At 45.0% G+C, this 12,461-nt stretch overlaps 1 protein-coding gene across 5 annotated transcripts in view; it reads left to right on the forward strand.

The window, feature by feature from the left end:
* GRIN2D (glutamate ionotropic receptor NMDA type subunit 2D) overlaps positions 1-12,461 on the forward strand; it is a 1,339,090-nt gene that overhangs the window by 840,176 nt on the left and 486,453 nt on the right. The gene's annotated exons all lie outside the window — the stretch shown is intronic.

A 12,461-nucleotide genomic window follows, 5' to 3' on the forward strand; every position in this document is an offset into this window, starting at 1 on the left:
GGGAGAAACACAATGTCACATAGCAGAGAGGGAACTTATGGGGGAATGTCCAGGCCTATAGAAGAACTAGTAAGCAATGTTAAAGATGCTAATAAATGAAGTACTTGTGAGTGATGGTGAAGACACTGAGAACGATGTTTTAAAGATGCTGATGATTGAAGAGCTTGTGAGCGATGTTAAAAGATACTGGTGACTGAAAAACTTGTGATCGATGTTTTTAAAGACACTGATGATTTGAAGAACTTGTGAACGGTGTTTAAAGACACTGATGATTTGTAGAATTTGAGAGCGGTGTTTAAAGACACTGATGACTTGTAGGACTTGAGAGCGGTGTTTGAAGACTGATGATTTGTAGAACTTGAGAGCGGTGTTTTAAAGACACTGATGATTTGTAGAGCTTGAGAGCAGTGGTTAAAGACACTGATGATTTGTAGAACTTGAGAGCGGTGGTTAAAGACACTGATGATTTATAGAACTTGAGAGCGGTGGTTAAAGACACTGATGATTTGTATAACTTGAGAGCGGTGTTTAAAGACACTGATGACTTGTAGAACTTGAGAGCGGTGTTTAGCCCGCAGCCCACGCTGACTCCAAGAAGCACTGGTGACTGGATCGCAGAGGAACACACCAGCCGCTGGAAACTGTGCAGCAACTGGCACCTGGAAATGCCGGAGACACTGGAGTACAACTGCAGAGAGACTCGCCGGGAACAAGAGCACTGGCATCCACTTCAGGGGAAAAGATGATACTCAGGCGCCAAGGTTCTGCCCGCCGTCTGACTTTGAATCACCCGCCTCCGCTGGATTGGCGGAACAGTCTGATGACGTCACCTGTTCCCCGCCCATGTGATGCTGGGTGTCATGGCGGCGTCCCTGCCCCGGGGAACCGCCAGGAGCCGCGCCAGCCAGACGCTGGAGCCCGTGGAACACCGAAGACGGAGGCCGCAACACAGACCAGCAGGCACGCAGGGGTAAGCGCGGCGAACGCCACCTCTGGCGTGTGACAGTACTCCCTCCTCCAGGAGTGGCCCCTGGACACTTTCCAGGTTTTGTTGGATGTCTGGAATGGAAGATCCGCACCAGTCGGGGAGCCACAACTTCAGTAGCCTTGACCCAGCTCCTCTCCTCTGGGCCAAAACCTTTCCACTCCACCAAATACTGTAGATTCTTGTGAAGATAACGAGAGTCAAGAATAGCTTTGATTTCAAAGTCCGTTCCAGCTTCAGTCTCTGTAGAGGTTGGCCTCGGGGACTTTGAATGGAACCGGTTTAAAATAAGGGGGCGAAGGAGAGAGACATGGAAGGAATTTGGTATCCGGAGGTGGGAAGGCAGTCCCAATTTGCAGACAACCGGGTTCAGGACTTGTAACACGGGGTAAGGACCAATAAACCTCGGAGCAAACTTCATAGTGGGCACCCTTAACCCTTAACCGAAGATTACGGGTAGAGAGCCATACCCTGTCACCAACCTTGTATTGGGGTGCTGCTCGTCGCTTCCTATCCGCAAAGAACTTATAGCGGCCGGAGACTCTCTTGAGGTTAGCATGAACTCGACTCGAAATTTGACTGAAGTGCCGGAGAGTAGAGGCTGCAGCAGGAACATCCTCCGGAGGACAAATGGGTAATTCTGGAACTTGGGGATGAAATCCATAATTAATGAAAAATGGGGACTCACCAGTCAAAGAGTGGTACAGATGATTATGGGCAAACTCGGCCCATGGCAACAGTTCCACCCAATCATCTTGCGAGGGAGAGAGATAAACACGGAGAAAAGTCTCTAAATCTTGATTGACGCGTTTAGTTTGCCCATTGGTTTGTGGATGGTAAGCGGATGAAAACTTGAGTTTTATTTGTAAGGACGTAAAGAGAGCTCTCCAGAATCTTGCAGTGAATTGTACACCCCGATCAGAGACGATTTCCTGAGGTAACCCGTGCAGGCGGAAATGTTCCCGGATAAATAACAAAGCCAACTTGGGAGCTGATGGTAACCCGGTCAAAGGTACAAAATGTGCCATCTTAGAGAAATGGTCAATAATTATCCAGACAGTGTTGTGACCCTTGGAGAGGGGCAATTTGGTGATAAAGTCCATAGAGATATGGGTCCAAGGCCTCTTAGGAATGGACAGTGGATGCAACAACCCCGCAGGAGGCAGATGAAGAATTTTGTGCTGAGCACACTGAGGACATGAGTTGACATAACCTTGAATATCCTTCTTCATAGTGTCCCACTAGTAAGATCTTCGTAGAAACTCCCACATCTTTTGAACTCCAGGATGACCGGAAAACTTGGAAATATGAGCCCACTGCAACAACCTTGGTCGGAATTTAGCTGGCACAGACATTCTCCCAGGAGGAGGACCCAGAGCGGTGGGAGCCGCTGACATAGAAACTGGACTGAGAATCAAAGCCTTCTCAACGGAATTCTCCTCATCCGAAGCCGTTAAGGAACGGGATAAAGCATCAGCCTTCGTGTTAAAAGTCCCAGCCCGGTACTTAATAACAAACGAGAATCGAGTAAAGAAGAGCGCCCCTCTAGCTTGACGGGGATTCAAGCACTGGGCCGTCTTGAGGTACAGTAAATTCTTGTGATCAGTGAAAATTGTAATTAGGTGTTTAGCACCTTCCAAAAGATATCTCCATTCCTCCAAGGCAGATTTTATTGCCAAAAGCTCTTTGTCTCCAATGGTGTAATTCCGTTCAGCAGGAGAGAACTTGCGAGAATGGAAACCACATGGATGTAACTTCCCGTCTGGAGCGTACTGCGAAAGCACGGCACCTATGCCTACCGTGGAAGAGTCAACCTCCAAAAAGAATGGTTTTGAAAAATTTGGTTGTTGAAGTACCGGAGCGGACATAAAGGCTGCCTTCAACTGAGCGAACGCTGCTACAGCTTTAGAAGACCAATGACTTGGGTCAGAACCCTTCTTGGTTAGGGCAGTGATAGGTGCCACAATGGTAGAGAATCCCTTTATGAATTTCCGGTAGTAATTTGCAAAACCCAGAAATCGTTGTACCGCTTTCAAGGAAAGAGGCTAAGTCCAGTCCCGAATGGCAGTGAGTTTCTCTGGATCCATACGAAGCTCCGTGCCTGAAATGATGTAACCAAGAAATGGAATAGAAGGGACCTCAAAGGTACATTTGGAAATCTTGCCATGAAGATGAGTCTCTCGCAATTGAAGAAGTACATCTTTGATCTGTTTTCTGTGCTCTGTGAGATTCTTAGAAAATATCAGAATGTCATCCAAATATACCACTACACTTAGGTATAGCATATCCCGAAAGACTTCATTAATGAATCCCTGGAAGACGGCAGGGGCGTTGCTGAGGCCGAGCGGCATTACCAGATACTCGTAATGCCCGTCCCTGGTATTGAAGGCCGTCTTCCATTCGTCCCCCTGTCGGATACGTATCAAATTATAAGCTCCCCTTAAATCGAGCTTGGTGAAGACTCGGGCTCCGCGAACTCTATCAAAAAGCTCCGTGATGAGCGGCAAAGGATACTTATTCTTAATGGTGACATCAGTTAGACCACGATAGTCAATACATGGTCTCAGCCCTCCGTCCTTCTTCTTCACAAAAAAGAAACCCGCTCCCGCCGGGGAGGTAGAGGGGCGGATGAATCCTTTCTGCAGATTAGACTTGATATAGTCCGACATAGCTTGGGTCTCGGGTAATGATAACGGATAAGTGCGACCCCGAGGTGTCATTTTCCTTGGAATGAGCTCAATGGGGCAGTCCCAGGGTCTATGCGGTGGTAACTGATCGGCCTCCTGTTCCGAGAACACGTCTGAAAACTCCCGATAGGCCTCCGGAATGAGTCATTCATCTGACTTGGAAGATACACGGAGCGGGTAGACAGGAGTGAGACAATTTGAATGACAAAATGGACTCCAATATATTATTTGTGTCGAACTCCAGTCGACGTGAGGGTTGTGAAGTTTAAGCCAAGGAAGGCCAAGAACCAGATCGTGGGGCATCTCCCGAATCACTAGGAACTCCAGGTGTTCTTGATGCAGAGCTCCCACTTGCAGCTTGATTGGCACTGTACAACTTGAAATCAGACCGTTAGAAATTTGGGTACCATTGATAGCAGTCAACGTAATAGGTCGTTCAACCGACCGTAACTGAAAAAACAGATTCTGGGCACAGGAAAGGGAAATAAAATTCCCTGCAGCCCCTGAGTCCAGCAGAGCCTTAACGGGTTTGGCTATTGACTCAGAAAACAGAGACACGGAGAGTAAACAGTCCACTGTCGGAGAAGGTTTAGAAGAAACCCCTAGCTCGACTCCTCTGGAACAAGCTAGGACTGCCCGTTTCCCGGGCGAGACTTGCAAAACTTGAGAACATGATCCGCGGCTCCACAGTAGAGGCAGAGTCTACCCTCACGACGACGCTGACATTCTTCCGGGGACAGCCGAGATCGATTAATCTGCATGGGTTTGTCAGGACTCGGAATAACCGTTTGCTTAGACGGAAGAGATTGGACCCTTGATCGATCTTACCGACTACGTTCGCCACCTCGTTCCTGCATGCGAAGATCCACCTTTACACAGAGCGAGATCAACTGTTCTAAGGAATCTGGCAAATCTCTAGTGATCAACTCGTCCTTTAGACGATCGGACAGCCCGTTCCAAAAGGCAGCCCGGAGGGCATCATTATTCCAGCGCAGTTCTGAGGCTATGGTCTGAAAATGAATCACATACTGTCCCACTGAACGAGAGCCTTGTCGGACACGGAGCAAGTCTACAGAGGCAGCGGTCGTCCTGCCGGGCTCATCAAAGATCCTCCGGAATGACGTAATGAAGTTGGTGTAACTAGAAACCAACGGATCAGATTGCTCCCATAACGGAGACACCCAATCCAAAGCTGAACCCTCAAGCAAAGAAATAATGTATGCCACCTTGGACCGATCAGTAGGGAAGTTATGTGAAAGGAGTTCAAAATGTACCTCGCACTGATTGAGAAAACCACGGCAATTCTTTGGATTCCCGTTATAGCGAGAAGGAGTAGGGAGCTGAAGGAGTGACCTGGTTCCAGACAAGGATGGAACATTACTAGAGACAACCACTGGAGCGGGTACTGGAACTGATGCCGGAACTACTGAAGCCAGAGAAGCCTGAATTTGATCCAGCCGGCCAGATAATTCTTGGAGATAAGGCATCACCTGGCTCTGTGCTGCTTCCTGACTTTGAACTCGGGAAACCAGGTACTGGATGGTACCTCCCTCTGGGTTCCGATCCCCCGGGTCCATGAGGCCTGAGTATACTGTCACTGACCTAGGTTGGGGGTGTTGTGAAGTCGGGGGTTCTTCCGATGGTAGGGAAGAGGAACCACAGTTGGGTCGGAACAGGGATGGCCTGATATAGGTCTTCCTGACAGTAAGGCTTGGTGAAAATATTGAAGAACTTTATTGCAGGAAGGGAGCAACACAATGTCACATAGCAGGGAGGGAACTTATGGGGGAATGTCCAGGCCTATAGAAGAACTTGTAAGCAATGTTAAAGATGCTAATAAATGAAGAACTTGTGAGTGATGGTGAAAGACACTGAGAACGATGTTTTAAAGATGCTGATGATTGAAGAGCTTGTGAGCGATGTTAAAAGATACTGGTGACTGAAGAACTTGTGAGCGATGTTTTTAAAGACACTGATGATTTGAAGAACTTGTGAACGGTGTTTAAAGACACTGATGATTTGTAGAATTTGAGAGCGGTGTTTAAAGACACTGATGACTTGTAGGACTTGAGAGCGGTGTTTGAAGACTCTGATGATTTGTAGAACTTGAGAGCGGTGTTTTAAAGACACTGATGATTTGTAGAGCTTGAGAGCGGTGGTTAAAGACACTGATGATTTGTAGAACTTGAGAGCAGTGGTTAAAGACACTGATGATTTATAGAACTTGAGAGCGGTGGTTAAAGACACTGATGACTTGTAGAACTTGAGAGCGGTGTTTAGCCCACAGCCCACGCTGACTCCAAGAAGCACTGGTGACTGGATCGCAGAGGAACACACCAGCCGCTGGGAACGCTGGAAACTGTGCAGCAACTGGCACCTGGAAATGCCGGAGACACTGGAGTACAACTGCAGAGAGACTCGCCGGGAACAAGAGCACTGGCATCCACTTCAGGGGAAAAGACGATACTCAGGCGCCGAGGCTCTGCCCGGCGTCTGACTTTGAATCTCCCGCCTCCACTGGATTGGCGGAACAGTCTGATGACGTCACCTGCTCCCCGCCCACGTGATGCCGGGTGTCATGGCGGCACCCCTGCCTCGGGGAACCGCGGGAGCCGCGCCAGCCAGACGCCGGAGCCCGTTGACCACTGAAGGCGGAGGCCGCAACACAGACCAGCAGGCACGAAGGGGTAAGCGCGGCGAACGCCGCCTCTGGCGTGTGACAGCCGGTCAGCTCTAGGAAGAGTCTTGGTGTTTCCGAACTTCTTCCATTTACGGATGATAGAGCCAACTGTGCTCACTGGGACCTTCAAAGCAGCAAATATTTTTCTGTACCCTTCCCCAGATTTGTGCCTTGAGACAATCCTGTCTCAGAGGTCTACAGACAATTCCTTTGACTTTATGCTTGGTTTGTGCTCAGACTTGCACTGTCAAGTGTGGTCCTTATATAGACAGGTGTGTGCCTTTCCAGATCATGTCCAATCAACTGAATTTACCATAGGTGGACTCCAAATAAGCTGTAGGAACATCTCAAGGATGGTCAGTGCAAACAGGATGCACCAGAGCTTAGTTTTGAACTTCATGGCAAAGGATGTGAATACTAATGTACATGTGATTTCTTATTTTATTTTTAATAAATTTGCAAAAACATAAAAAAACTTTTTCCACGTTGTCATTATGGGGTGTTGTGGGTAAAATGTTAAGGGAAAAATGAATAAGGCTGTAACATAAAAAGGGGAAAAAGTGAAGCGCTGTGAATACTTTCCGGATCCACTGTAAATAACCTAAGATGAGTAACAAGAGTCAAATGGCCACAGATAACTGCCACCACCGCCCCTTCACACTCCCTTATAACACCCCAGCAGCACCCCACCAACCCTGAATGGTACTTTCCTTTTCTCTTCTTCCTACATCCTACTGGCTCAGTGCCACATGGGCTCAGTTGTTAGCATGTACCATTTATGATGCTACCAAGAGGGGTACATGCTCTCTGACAGAAGTGGACACTTAAAACAGAAGCAGAGGCAATGTATGATGTCTCTATTATATCCAGTAGCACCACCACTACTACATCAAAATCATATGACATTATTATAATGATGCTTAGTATTTCTCTCTTTCCCTTACTGTGTCATTGCTCTGCTATTTTCTCTCATCCTGTTCTAATGTGTTATTTTTTATTTATGCTATTTATAAACTTGTTACTTTTGTAGTGTGGGACAGATATGACCTTCTTTATTAGTACATTATTGATATGTGCACAGCTGGCCAATGTTTTTTTGTATTACTCATGCCTCAAAGTCGCACCATAGAGAGATGCAGCACAGAATCTCACGTAGGGTAGGAGAATTTTAGTGGGATTTTCTGGGAGGTACAAGGGAATGGTAAAGTCAATGGGGTTGTGTTGTGGGTGTGTCACTGAAAGTGGCTGTACACTGGTGCCAGTTTTGATGATGCGTCGATGGGATGTCTAAAGACTCACATTTTTGGAAATCCACTGTCCTAAGATGCAAGTGAATGTCTCAGTTGTTTGAAAATCGGATGCAGCATTAGCATAAAAATGCAAAATGCAAAAGATGTGGCCTCGACCTCATCAAAATCAGTCCCTTTTCATCAATAGCACAGGTGTAAAAAGCGCCAATAGATGTGCATTTTATCCAGTTGCTTAGCTGGATGTATTGTATGACGTCTCCAGCATTGCAAGTATGTGCCATGTTTATACCAGGAGATGTGGCTTGATAGTGGCAGTAAGATATATAGATAGTTACATAGTTGTTGAGGTTAAAAATGGACAAATGTCCATCGAGTTCAACGTGTATTATAATTTTTATATGAATTAAATGCTGTATCCCTGGATATTTTTCCCAGCTAGGAATTTATCTAATCGATTATAAAACTTATTGATTGAGAGCACCATTACTACCTTCTCTGGAGAGAATTCCAAATCCTTACTGCTCTTACTGTGAAGAACCCTTTTCTCTGTTGAGTATGGATTTTTTTTTCTTCTAACCTCAGAGGGTGTCCTTGTGTCCTATGTAGTGTTTTTTTGATAAACAAATCGTTTGATAAATCCTTGTATTGTCACTTAATGTGTTTATAAATATTAATAATGTCTCCTCTCAGCCGCCTCTTTTTCAGTGTGAACATATCTAACCTTTTAAGTCTTTATTCATAATCCAGTGCCTCTGAATAATGTTACACACAGTTCTTACACAATATAGTAATTTAATCAAATATTATACATAGTAACATAGTAACTAAGGTTGAAAAAAGACAATTGTCCATCGAGTTCAACCTGTTTGTGGTCTCCTATGCAATTTTAATTTAGGACTAGTTATTTTTATGGTAGGACTAGGTATATTAACTATAATGAGTGACTACGCACCATGACTCTGAATATCTTTATCCAATAGGAATTTATCTAACCCATTCTTAAAGGTGTTGACTGAGTCCGCCATTACTACTCTCTCAGTCAGGGAATTTCAAATACGTATTGTCCTTATTGTGAAAAAACCTTTTCGCCTCAATGTGCGGAAACTCCTCTCCTCTAACCTAAACGAGTGACCACGTGTCCTTTGTGCTGATCTTATTGAAAACAGGTCCCTCGCAAGCTCTGTGTATTGACCCCTTATATATTTGTAGATGTTGATCATGTCCCCTCTTAGTTTCCTCTTTTCCAATGTAAACATGCCTAGCCTTGCAAGCCTTTCCTCGTATTCCAGTGTCTCCATGCCCTTAATTAGTTTGGTCACCCGCCTCTGAACCTTTTCCAGCTCCAGAATATTCTTTTTGTAATATGGTGCCCAAAATTGCACACAGTATTCAAGATGTTGCCTCACTAGTGATTTATATAATGAGAGTATAATACTCTCGTCCCTTGCATCAATTCCCCATTTTATGCATGCTAATATCTTATTAGCCTTCTTTGCTGCACTCCTATTTTGGGTACTGCTGCTTAATTTGTTATCTATTTGAACCCCTAAGTCTAGTTCCAGTACAGAATCCCCTAATATTACCCCATTTAGGATGTATACGCAAAGAGAAAACCACAGCACTCGCCACCCCAGAAGCGGGGTACAGCAATGCACTAACCACTCAAAGGGTGGGGTGCACGTAATACAGCACTCGCCATCCCAAAAGAGGGGTACACAGCTGCACTTACCACTCACAGGGTGGGGTGCATGTAGCCCATGACCACATCGCTCTAATACATACAAACAGAAAACCCAGCACTCACCAATGTAAGCTCACTTATCCTCAACAATTCAATAAATAAATGATGGGGTTTAGTTAGTGGATTGGCCAATGCACGGAAGCCTGCAAACTGCTCGCCAAGGTACCCCACCTTCAAGCAGGTCCTACACTATCACAGAGTCTTAAAACCTGACTACTTCACTGCTGTTACACACATGATCTGCCTGCTAGATTTAAGGTGCATCTGCCACAGACTTTATGGCTTTTAAAGGTACTCTAGTCACCTTACATTGGCTTAGATAGATTGCTAAGGAACAGCTGAGACAGGTTCAGGATAATAGAGTCCACACAGGGGTGCATGAGAAAGCTAGTGGCCACTGTTAATAAGAGTTAACCATAGATTAACCCATCATATACGCAAAGAGAAAACCACAGCACTCGCCACCCCAGAAGCGAGGTACAGCAATGCACTAACCACTCAAAGGGTGGGGTGCACGTAAAATTGTTTGTACCCATTTAGAATGTAGGTGTTATTTTTGGTCTTACCACCACAGTGCATTACCTTACACTTGTCTGTGTTGAATCTCATTCACCATTTTGCTGCCCATGCTTCCAGTTTAATTAAGTCGTTCTGAAGACACTCGGCATCCCCCTCCGTATTTATAACTTTACACAATTTGGTATCGTCTGCGAAAATTGACACCCTGCTCTCTAGACCTACTGTTAGGTTGTTGATGAAAATGTTGAACAAAAATGGTCCAAGTACAGACCCTTGTGGCACACCACTTAGCACTTTAGTCCAATTTCAAAATGATCCATTGACCACAACACGCTCTACCCTATTATCTAACCATTTACTGACCCAAGTGCATATTGTGCTACCTAGCCCTATTTCTTGTAGCTTAAAGATAAGTCGCATGTGTGGTACTGTGTCAAAAGCATTGGCAAAGTCTAAAAAGATTACATCTACCTCCTTACCCTGATCAAGGTTCTCACTTACTGTTTCAGAAAAGCCAAGTAAGTTGGTTTGACACGATCTGTCCTTCACAAATCCATGTTGGTTCCTTTTAATTACCTTATTGGCTTCAAGGAACTTTTGAATACTGTCCCTTAGAATACCTTCCAATAATTTCCCCACTATAGATGTAAGACTAACTGGTCTATAATTACCCGGTTCAGCTTTGCTCCCCTTTTGAATATCGGCACTACCTCCGCTATATGCCAGTCTTTGGGAACCATACCCGATTTAACTGAATCCATGAAGATCAAAAATAGTGGTCATGTTAGTTCAGCTCCATAAGAACCCTCGGGTGAATTCCATCGGGACCAGATGACTTATTAATCTTTAACTGTTTTAATCGGTCACAGACTACCTCCTCACATACTGTAAATAAGCATTTAGCAGTGGGACATAATCTTTGTTGAGATTATGTGTTAGACCCAGCATTTGGTCCTCTCTGGTAAATACAGTTGAAAAAAACTTGTTTAGTTTGTTTGCTATGTAACATATACACATGTTTGTATGTGTGTGGACAGTGTTATTAATAAATCACATTTTATCATGTAAACTTCAATTAAAGCCAGATGTAAACACAAAATTAAATTACAAATATAGTGGTTATTATTTATTTATTAACAGTTACTTATATAAAGCCAGTATATTCTGTTGTGCTTACAGTTGGGAACAAAAAGTAATAAAACAAGCCTGGGTAGTAACACGCAGACATAGAGGTAAGAGGGCCCTGCTCACAAACTTACAATCTATAGGGAAATATAGGCATTGATACACAAGGATTTTTGCTCCCTCTTGCATTATGGTCCAGACAGATTACAGAGGTTGGTGGGATGTATGGTCACAATGCAATGATGGCCTAAAGTCAGCAGGATGTTAAAAGTGAAGAAAGATAAAAGCTATGTATGGCCTGAGAGGGAATGTAGAGGCTAGGTTAGCTTATGGAGGTTATGTGGGTGGTTCTGGAATTTGATAAGCTCGCCTGAAGAGGTGAGTTTTCAGGGAATGCTTGAAGGTTTAGAGACTAAAGGAGGGGGGGCATTCCACAGGGTGGGTGCAGCCCGAAAAAGGTCCTGTTACTGGGAATGGAAACAACTAAGCATGTGGATAAGAGGAGACGCATGAGAGGTTGGGCTGGGATATTTTTTGAGAGAAATGAAGAGATGTATCTTGGTGTAATTTGGTTAATAGTCTTATGTGTAAGTAAAAGTATTTTTTATTGAATACTGTAGAATACAGGTAACCAGTGGAGGGACTGGCAGAGCGGATCAGTAGACAATGGACATTTAGCAAAGATGATCAGTCTCGCAGCTGCATGCAAAGTGGATTCTAGTGGTGAGAGTCTGTGTTGGTGAAAGTAAGACTACTGCAATAATCATAATGAGAACATGGATTAAAGTTTTTGCAGTGTCTTGTGTAAGATATGGGCTTATTCTAAATATGTTTCTTAGATGTATGTAACATGATTTGGAGATAGATTAAGGGCCGGATGTATTAACATACATCGCCGCCCCTCGCCACCAACCGCAGCAATGCTAATCACATATAAACTAACATATGCGATCAACAATGCAATGCGGTGAAAGAAACCCACTGCGATACCTGTGTCTCTGTGGGGTCCGTCACCTATCAGCCCCGGGAGGTGAGGTTTGCTGGGAGTCCCCAGGCTCCTTCTCTTCTCCTCTGCAGCCAGAAGTGGAATGGCTGTGCTGTGGGGAAGGAGCTTGGGATCGAGGAGCGGTATCTGAACACAGGTGAGGGGGGGTTGGCGGGTGAGGGGGGGTTGGCGGGTGCGGCGTTCAGCGGCGGGTGCGAAAGAAGCCCATAGGCTGCACTTCGCTAATCAAATGGTCATCATCAGTTCATATTTTGAACAAGGAGTTGAGCTATCACAAGAAGTATACCTCCTGGTTATACATATTTGTTGGGGTCTGCATGATACATGGTTACTCTCTTACTTTATTTGGTCATAACTTATATGCATCGGCAGCTCCTAACTCCTAAGGGGGAATGCCCGCAGCTCACAGTTCCAGCATCTGCACAATGAATCTGGCAGGCTCCGGGACTTGCTCCTGCTCCCAAGTAT

Source organism: Pseudophryne corroboree, chromosome 10, assembly GCF_028390025.1.
Source record: "Pseudophryne corroboree isolate aPseCor3 chromosome 10, aPseCor3.hap2, whole genome shotgun sequence".
NCBI classification, from domain to species: Eukaryota; Metazoa; Chordata; class Amphibia; order Anura; family Myobatrachidae; genus Pseudophryne; species Pseudophryne corroboree.